The sequence below is a fragment of the Protopterus annectens genome, chromosome 5.part0, assembly GCF_019279795.1.
Source record: "Protopterus annectens isolate FY-2018-M chromosome 5.part0, PAN1.0, whole genome shotgun sequence".
Classification (NCBI taxonomy): Eukaryota; Metazoa; Chordata; order Ceratodontiformes; family Protopteridae; genus Protopterus; species Protopterus annectens.
Window position 1 is genome coordinate 1373823551 of NC_056735.1, and position 10626 is coordinate 1373834176.

Consider the following 10626-nt stretch of genomic DNA (forward strand, 5'->3'; position numbering starts at 1 on the left):
CGCCACTCTTTGGGTACATATCCTGTAGTAAGGCTGAGATTGAACAGTAGTTTTATGTTTGGGTTTAGTTCTTCTTGGAGTTCATGTAGGACGCAGCCTGGGACACCGTCTAGTCCCATTGATGCTGTGTTTTTTGCTTTGGAGAGGGCGGCTCTTACCTGAGCATCTGAGATGTCAGGGGGGCAGCACTCTGCTGGGATAGATATTTGCCCTTTTGGTGGGGAAGGGGGGGGGGGGAGTTTGCGCTGAACCTGTCAGCTAGGATGTTGGCAATGTCTGTGGGTTCAGTGTATTTTTTGTCATTTTGGACTAATTCTGAGCATATCTGGGAATTCCACCCCTAGCCAGGATGGACTTATGGCCACAACCTAGAACTAAATTAGGTGAAGGCAAGAAGAAATCCCCATGATCAAAGGACCTCAGGTCTGCATATCCTCTAGAAGTAGAAGGTGGATGGCAGGTGGGAAGGTGAGGAATAATGAAATTGAATAACATAGATGCCAAGTTATGGTAAGTACATAACTTCTAATCAGATGTTATCCATTTCATTATCCCTCACAAATGGGTCAGAGTCCTCAGCTACCATGTAGACCTTGGGTGGCCCTTAAGGAAGGATATACCAGAGCACTGTGGAACCAAAAGATGCTCTGTTCCTAGAAACAATATCCAGCTTGTAATGAAACACAAGGGTATGAGGTGAAGATCAAGTGGCAGCAACACAAATTTCACCTATAGACACTCTTGCTAAAAAAGCTGCGGACGTAGAAACTAATGTGACCGAATGAGCCTTAGGGATCTGAGGCAGTTCCTTACCACCCCTTTGGGAATAAATAGTAGAAATGCAACTGGAGATCCATTTGGATATGATGATCCTAGAAACTGCTTGACCCTGCCTGGTTACAGAAAAGGCCACAAAGAGCTGGTCAGATTTTCTGCGGTCCTTTGTCCTGTGTAGATAAAACTGCAACTGTCTGTGTACATCCAAAGTATGCAATAAATACTCGCCATGGGTAGAGTAATTTGAGAAAAAAAATGGAAGCTGAATGGACTGATTAATGCTGGATTCAGTGGCTACCTTTGGCATGAAAGAAGGATTAGTCCGTAATGCCACACTGTCTTTCTGAAAAATAATATATGGTGGCTTTGTGGATAAAGCCTGCAACTCTGAAACCCATTTAGCTGAGGTGATGGCCACTATAAAGGCTGTTTGCCAAACAAAAAAGTTATGTCTTACTATAACATTCCATCTGTGTTGTTGATCTTCTTTCATTCATCACTGATGGGTTAGATTCCGAGCTCTCTGAACTGAGTCGGCCTAGTACCAAGCTCGCACCAACCAAAAACACTTGAGCTAAGTTTCTACTCACAATGCCCTTCTGCCTGTTACCTCAGATTGAGTTTGCCCATATTATACAAGTAAAGCAGATGCCATTTCTGCACAAATGCCCTAAGACACCATTTAGACCCAAAGTATCCCCCAGGAGCCTTTGGCGGGTAAAGGAGGGTGGGAAGTGATGAATGAAAGAAGATCAACAACACAGATGGAATGTTATGGTAAGACATAGCACTCTCCAAAGCTAAGAATACAGCATCCATGGGACCAGATGACATCCCAGGCTGTGTACTACATGAACTACAAAATGAACTGGCACCTCACCTAAGTGTCATGTTTAATCATAGCCTCACCTCAAGCTTCGTGCCCACTGAGTGGCGCACAGCTACAGTTATCCCACTCCACAAGGGAGGATCAAACTTGGATCCAGGGAACTACCATCCCATCAGTCTAACAAGCCTGATTTGCAAGGGCATGAAAAGCATTATCATGGAACTTATAAACAAAGACATTGGCAACCTTCAAACACTGGACCCTACCCAGTTTGGGTTTGTGAAGGGCCGATCTTGTCTCCTGAATCTGATTGACTTCTTTGAATCAGTCTCCAGAGCTGTGGACAAGGGTAAGGCAGTCCACACAGCCTATCTGGAGCTCGCCAAGGCCTTTGACACCATCCCCCACTCTGGAATCATAGATAAATTTACTAAGATGGGCATAAATCCCTACGTCACTCGATGGGTTGCTAACTGGCTTACTGACAGAACCCAGACAGTAAAAGTAGCTGACTCCAAATCCAGCTCCAGGCAAGTGACAAGTGGAGTACCTCAGGGTTCAGTCCTGGGACCACTCTTGTTTGGCATCTACTTCTCTGAAGTACAGGCCAACACTAAAGGACTCTGGCTAACAAAGTTTGCAGATGACTGCAAACTGGGAGCCATTATTGAATCCCCAAATGATGTGGATATTCTTCAAAAGGGCCTTACAGAAACAGATGCCTGGTGCCAGAGCCATGGACTCAAGCTTAATGCCAAGAAAATAGAAGTTATGTTCTTACCATAACGTTCCATGTTAGTTGTCTTCTTCTCGCCTTCTTCTTGCTGGATGGGGTCCAGAGCCGACCTCGGCTCCGACTCGGCCACTCTAAAAGCTCGAGAGTTGGTTCCACCGGCTCGAGGCTCCCCTTATATCCCACAATGCTAGGCGTGAGTTACCTCAGATCTCGTTTGTAAGCTAGGCCCAGCTTATACTAGTAACAGAATAACTATAAACAAAGTCCACCTCTATAAACCAGGGAGAAGAGAAGGGTGACCTACATCCTGATCCAGGAAAATATGCACAGCAGCATATACCTAAAGTAAGAGGTGGTAGAAAGAGAGGTCACAATCAAAACTCCTCTAGGTCTGTCCAGGCCAGGGGGAAGGAGGGTGGGCCGCAAGAAGAAGGCGAGAAGAAGACAACTAACATGGAACGTTATGGTAAGAACATAACTTCTATATGTTAAGTTGTCTATCTCGCCTTCATTCTTGCTGGATGGGACCGCGTCCCTAGCACCTTGTCCCGGGTGGCCTAACGGAACAGACTCTTGAGAACAGTGGAACCAAAGTTAGCTCTATGCCTAGAAGCTAAATCCAACTTATAATGAGAAGTGAAAGTGTGAGGAGTAGCCCAAGTAGCCGCTGCACAAATGGTGTCAATAGGCAGTCTGTCTTGGAAGGCTATAGAAGTAGCCAAAGCTCTGGTAGAATGGGCTTTAGGTTTGTTAGGCAGCTTTTGGTGTCTAATTTCATAAACAAGGGAAATCAGAGATGTTAGCCATCTAGATAATGAAACCTTTGAAACTGAAAGTCCCTTTCTGCCTTCTGCATAAGAGACAAACAGCTGGTCAGATTTTCTGAATTGTTTGGTTCTATCCAAATAGTACCTTAACTGACGATGAACATCTAGCCAATGCAATTTCTGTTCAGATCTGTTAGAATATTCTGGAAAAAACACAGGAAGGTCAATGCTTTGATTTAGGTTAGACGCCGAAGCTATCTTAGGTAAAAAGGACGGGTTGGTTCGTAAGGATACCCTGTCCTTATGGAACAACAGATAAGGAGGTCGACAGCTGAGTGCATGAAGTTCCGAAACTCTTCTAGCTGAAGTAATAGCTACCAGAAAGAGTGTCTTCCATGATAGCAATTTTAAAGAACAGGAGGCTGCAGGTTCGAAAGGGGAAAGAATCAAAGAACTAAGAACTAAATTTAGGTCCCAAGGAGGAGGAGGATTTCTTATAGGAGGTCTGAGAAGAAAAACTCCCTTCAAAAATGCTTTGCAAAGCTTGTGGGACATTATGGCAGACTCTGAAATGCCCACATGAAAGTTAGAAATAGCTGCCAATTGGACTTTAAGAGTAGATGGAGATGAACCTGCATGGAAGAGTTCAGCTAGAAAATCAAGGACCATTTGGATGGAAGCAGTGAAAGGATCTATGTCCCTTCCTTGAGCCCAATAGGCGAAACGTTTCCATTTACTCAAATAAATCTTTCGAGTGGAAGATTTATGGGAAGCTATCAAAATATCTCGGACAGAGTGAGATATTTGAGGAAGCCTGGCTAAGGCTGGAACTGGAGGAACCAAGCAGTGAGGTTCAGAGAGGGAAGGGAGCGATGAAACCGACCCAACTGATGGATCAAAAGATCTGGAACTAGGTCCAGATGCCAAGGTCGCTCCAACAGAAAATGATGAAGAAAGGGGAACCAAACCTGTCGAGGCCAGTAAGGAGCAATGAGGATCAAGGAGGCCTTCTGAGTGATAGCTTTCTGTATTACTTGAGAGATTAGTGGGAAGGGAGGAAATGCATACAGAAGTCCCCGGGGCCAAACTTGGACTAGAGCGTCTCTGCTGGGTTGGCCTGGTAAAGGGAATAGGGTGAAATAATCTCTGCACTTGCTGTTTTGGGGAGTAGCAAAAAGGTCGCAGCAAGGCTGACCCCACTTGAGAAAAATTTCTCTCACAACAGAGTCTTTCAGAGACCACTCATGAGGCATGAGGATAGCTCTGCTCAATTTGTCCGCGATTTGATTGGACTTCCCGGGGATGTGCATTGCTATCAGAAACCGCTGAGAAGAAATCGCCCATTGCCATAGTCTGAGTGCTTCTCGACACAGGGGGTAGGACCTGGTTCCGCCTTGTTTGTTGATATACCACACTACAGACATATTGTCCGTCTGGATTGCTATCGTTCCCAAGGGAAGAGAGTCTTGAAGGGCTTGCAACGCTAAAAGCACTGCTCTCATCTCTAGAACATTTATGTGCAAGTGGCATTCGTCTGGTTGCCATGTGCCCTGGACAGTTCTGCCCTGATAATGCCCCCCCCACCCGATCAGGGAGGCGTCCATTGTCAGAGTAGCAACCGGACGGGGCGGAACCAAGGGTCTTCCCAAGAAGAGCTGAGGAAGACATCCACCACAGAAGATGATTCCTGCATGTTTGCGTGATCATAATGGTGTGGGACATCGGAAGTTGCTGGTATGACCATTGTGTGAAGAGCATCCATTGAAGGATTCTCATGTGGAATCTGGCTAATGGAAGCAAAGGAATGGCAGCCGCCATAATCCCCAATACTTTCAGAACTAACCTGGCTTTGACTCTGTTGCTGCTGAAGATGAGCGAGACCAGTTTTTGTATGTCTGTTATTCTCTGATCTGTTAGCCTCGCAGACATGTTGACTGTGTCTAGAATTGCGCCTATGAAGGTAATAACACGACAAGGCGACAAAACAGACTTTTCGCAATTTATTGAAATGCCTAAGTTTTGACAAGTGAGAAAGGTGTAGTCCCTGGCCCTTAGAAGAAGATGCTTGGTGGGAGCTGTGAGGAGCCAGTCATCCAAATATGGAAACACCTGGAATCCTTGACGTCTCAGGTGAGAAGCTACCACTGCCATACATTTGGTAAACACCCGGGGGGCAGTGGTGAGTCCAAAGGGCAGGGCTCTGAATTGAAAATGACTGGTTCCCAGCCTGAAGCGGAGAAATCTTCTGGAGTGTCTGTTCATTTTTATATGATAGTACGCATCCTGAAGGTCTATAGAGCACATCCAGTTTTTTCTTCCCAATAGGGGAAGGATGGACTGTAGCATGACCATCCGAAATCGTGTTTTCTTGACTGACTTGTTCAAGATACTGAGATCCAAAATTGGTCTCCAGTCCCCTGTTTTTTTTGGAACTAAAAAGAACCTGGAGTAGATTCCGGATCCTTGCTGGTCTGCTGGAACTGGTTGAATTGCTCTTTTTGCAAGCAGCTTTGAAACTTCCAAAGCTGCAAGATCCCTTTGAGCGGGTGGAACATCTGGAAGGGATTTTTTTGATCGGTTTGGAATGCAAAGGAAGGGAATGGAATAGCCTTTGGAAATGATGGACTGTACTCACTTGTCTCAAGTTAGGGATAGCCAGGCTTCTGGGTACAGTGACAATCTTCCCCCAACTGCCTCCGAAGGTGGACAGTCGGGCAACACCTCATGGATGCTGAAAGGGCTTATCGGAGAAAGTTTCTCGATTGCCCTGTTTCTGCGGACCCCCCCTGCCTCTAGGGCGACGTCTACCATTGTTGTTCCCCCCACTGCCTCTGGCGGGGAACCGACTCTGTGCGTCAGGCGAAGTCCCTTGATATTGTTTGCGGAACCACATTTTCCCACTTTTCTGGCCTTTGGGGTAAGGCCTAGAAGGAGTAGAAAAACGGACTCCGACGGCAGAAAGAGTCTTGCCATCAGTCTCGCACCTAGTCAAGGTTTCTTTCACTTGAGGACCAAAAAGAGATGATCCATCAAACGGGGAATTAGTGAACAACGTTTTAAAGGGGTCCGCAAAGTTGCATAACCGCATCCAGGCATGCCTACGTAAAGCCACTCCTGTTCCTGCGCCCTGCTCGCTCCATCAGCCGCATACAAAAGGAGGCGCATGGAGGAGTTAGCTATGGAGTTCAGGGTAGCCAGCTGAGTGTTCATCTTGTCTTGAAAACCCGCAGCTGTAGGATCCTTCAACATATCACTCGCTTCTTTGATCAAGTCTCTTTGAAGACGAGTAAAATGGCATAGGTAGTTCAGCGAACGCATTGCAAAGGTCGCTGACGAGAACATCCGCTTCCCGTACCTGTCCATAGACCTAGATTCCTTGTTAGGTGGATGGACAGGCACTGAAGGATCAGCTAGTTCCTTCTTAGTGGCAGCAGCAACCACCATAGCATCCACAGAAACTCCTTTTGTCAGAAATTGTTTATCTGCTGGTGCCGTGATGAATTTTGAGGGTCTCCTGGGAGTGGGGTCCACTGAATCAGGAGCCGTCCATGCCTTTTTTGCTACCACCTGCATGAGGGGGTCAAGGGGAGACACCCAGGAGGTGGAAGGGCGAGAGCCAAACGCCTCAAGGTACACAGATTCATCCTCCGAAGGGTTGAGGGCTGGCCAATTTCCCCTCTGCTTAAGGATTTCTAGAATGTCTGCAAATGAGACATCTTCAGAAGGGGAACGGGGGGAACCCTCGGAATCCTCTAAATCTGTGTCAGAGGTGACGGACTCAGGTGAGTCTATGTGTTTCCTCTTACACTTTCTCTTCTGAGGGGGCTCTTCTGCCAAATCAGGAGAGGCCTCGGAAGAGGATGAGATCCCCACAGGGGATTCCTGAGGAGCTGGCTCTCTGCGGTCTGGGATGAGGGAGTGAGTCGACTTGACCTGAGGCACCAAAGAGGGAGGGGCAGACAGAGCCGACTGTGGAGTCGAACCAGGTTCTAACACACTCCGCATGACCTCGAACGCACCCCTGTCCGGCAGAGCCAGAGGTCCCTGCTCCGAGAAGCTGAGAACCTCACTCGGCACCGACAGTGATGGCTCCGAGGCCGATGTCGGAGCCAAACTCACCAGCGCCGAAGCTCCGAGAGGAAGAGCGGGGTCGGACAAGGGTCCCATGCCACTCACCCCCTCGGAGCCGACGAGGGAAGTCCGGCGCCGAGATTCTTCTAAGGAAGAAATCAGAGCCGATGATGGAGCCGAAGACATCTGTATCGGCTCCGACGCTACCACAGTCTCGGTTCCGAAACGCCCCGGCTCCGAGCTCAATGGAGTCGGAGGAGGAACATAATGGGGGACAGGGTCAGGCATCGACTGATGAGTCGGGCTCTGAAGCATTTGGGCCAGTGCCTCGGACTTAAGAAGTCGACTCACTACCCTCTGAAGGTCATGGTCCGAAAGCCTCGATGACCTAGAGGAGTGAGATCTATGGCTCCGTTCAGACAGCAAGGGAGATGCTGGAGCCGAATGAACGGAGCCAAGGGGCGGTGACCTGGACCTCTTTCTAGATGTCGGTTCCGAAGGTCTAGTCGGAACCGACAAAGGAATTTCCAATACCTCGGCTCCAGCCGGAGCCGAGGAAACCACAGAAACTGTAGTCTGAGAGTCATCGGCTCCAGCCGGAGCCGATGTAGACGGAGGTTTCGAAGCCTTAGGCCTCGGCTCAGACGCTGGAGCCGAGGACCTAGAAGCCTTGGAGGATTTTCCCGAAGGAACAGTAAGGGAACCCTCAGGCTTAAGTAAACCTCTCAAAATAAGTTTATTTTTTCTTTCCTGCAGGACTCTGGGGCTGAAGCCATGGCATACAGCACAAGAGTCCTGCAGGTGTAAAGGTCCCAGGCAGTAGACACAAGAAGTGTGACCGTCTGTCAGAGACATTTTCTGACAGCACGAGTCACACTTCTTGAAGCCTGAGACCTTTGAGTCTTTAGACATTATAGAAGAAGTGTAAACACACACACACAGTCAAACACACTGATTACACCCTATACAAGTTTAACTCAAAAATTAAACTCACTATCAAAGTTTTTTGAGAAAAACACACACACACCACTAGGGGAAGGAAAAAAAGGCCCGAAGGCCCGAGGGAAGAACTTATAAGTTCTTTGTGGAAAAGGGGATAAAAGAAGAGAAAAGGGTCAAAATCCACTAAACTAAGGGAAATAACTGTAAAGAATTAAACTAAAGGGGTTTAAGTAGACTAAAAATTACTCTACTATAACTCACCAAGAAGCCGGTAGAAACCACACACCTCGATCGCTGTAGCGGCAAACGAGATATAAGGTAACTCACGCCTAGCATTGTGGGATATAAGGGGAGCCTCGAGCCGGTGGAACCAACTCTCGAGCTTTTAGAGTGGCCGAGTCGGAGCCGAGGTCGGCTCCGGACCCCATCCAGCAAGAATGAAGGCGAGATAGACAACTTAACATTGTATAGTTATCTCCTTTGGAAAAAAACATGTACCCATGAATTACCACATAGGTGGCAGGACACTAAACATCAAAAATGTGATGAGAGACTTAGGGACACAGGTGGACAGTGGTCTCACTTTCAATAACCACATTGCCACAACAGTCAGGAAATCCTTCTATGTGGCACATCTCATCACTAAGGGCTTTTCATCCAGAAAAAAGGAGGTCATTGTCCCATTGTACTCATCCCTCATTAGACCCATTATAGAGTATAATTCCCCGTTTGGTATGTACCTCACAAGACATCTGCAACAGCTCGAAAGGCCACAAAAATACCTCACTAAAAGAATCACAGGCCTAAAGCAGATGCCATATACTGACCGTCTAAAAAAAACTCCAGCTATATTCTGTGGCATATCGTTTACTCAGAGACGATTTCTGCTTAACATACAAGGCCATGTCAAACCCTGAGCTGTTGGACATGCTCCACTTAAAGAAATCCCAATCCCTCAGAGCCGCACGCTCCAGGGATCTAAACCTTGTCATCACAATGAACAAAACATGCTCGAGGGATAGGTTCCTGACCCAGAGACTCCCCATACTCTGGAATAGACTGCCCATACATATCAAGCAGAGCACCTCATTGGCCCTCTTCAAAAGGAACCTTGATGATTGGATAGGAGATAGGAAATTCACCCCGGGGATCATGTCAGTCGCCCTGCTAGACAGGGGCATGGAGAAGTAAATATTGTGGAAAGAAATATCCAGGGAAGTGTTATGGCTAGGCTTGCATAGGCCCTAGGGCTGACAGCCTAGTACCAACCTATGAACCTATGAACCAGTACCAGGGGCAAACAATATAGCCAGTTCTTCCCTGTCTCAGCTATTAACTTTCTTAATTTGTTCTTTAATAGCAGCCTTTGTTTTCATTATTAATAGCTTCAGCAGCTGCGTACTTTCTCATGGCATAAGCAGAAAATCAATAACTCTTTGTTAAGTCTCATGACACTAGTAGAAATGAAACACTTCTTTTTATTTAATGACATTAGCAGAAATCAAATGCTTCTTGTTAATTTCCATGGCATAAGCAGATCATAGCTGCGCATATTTTCATGACATAAAAAGGATTGGAATGTCTCTAGTAGCTGTGCAGATTCATGCAGTGTGAACAGAATAAATGTATTAACCCTTTTAAACCTCGAATGCACTAAGCATCATGCATATTACTAATACATATTTTTCTAACAGTTATTAATTCTGTTTTGATTTTCTATAAATTGATCTGAGTTTATTAATTCAAGGAGATACACCTATTATTGCTGGGTTTCCACACACGTGTTATAATAAATTCTGAAACTCTATCGAGACTCTTTATTATGACTTATGATATATATTTGTTCCTTAACAGTGTGGTGCCATTACAACCTGCAGCAAAAACAAAGAGTATCACTGCTGTAAACTGTGCTTCTGTAAAATCCAATACAAAGAAAAGAGAAAAAGAGCACAGTGACGTTCAACCTTTTATTAAAACGATAATCAGCAAAGCTTTTGGGTTTCCCCTTCCTCAGTGCTTACAAACTAAAACATTTAATTTAATTTATGTACAAAATGTTAAAAATCATGTGGTACAGCCAACCAACAGAGCAACACAACTAATCAACTAAAATTAGTATCAATCAGTAACACTTCTCCTAAAAAACAATTGATATATACACCCCCCTCACACACACACACACACACACACACACACACACACACACACACACACGCACACGCACACGCACACGCACACACACACACACCAAAATACATTCTTTATCTAAATAAAAACCTTCATCAATATTAATGCAATTTATGTAGGCAAAAGTACTAGGAAGCTAAAGGAATATGTGCTAGAACACAAATCTGAGATTAGGAGAAATATACATACAAATGCACTAGCTAAGCACATAGCAGAAAAAATTGACCATAAGTTTAAATTTAGAGTTATTAAAACAATATATAAAACAGGAGGGGGTGATATCAATAACCTCCTTGAAAATGCTGAATACCCTTGGA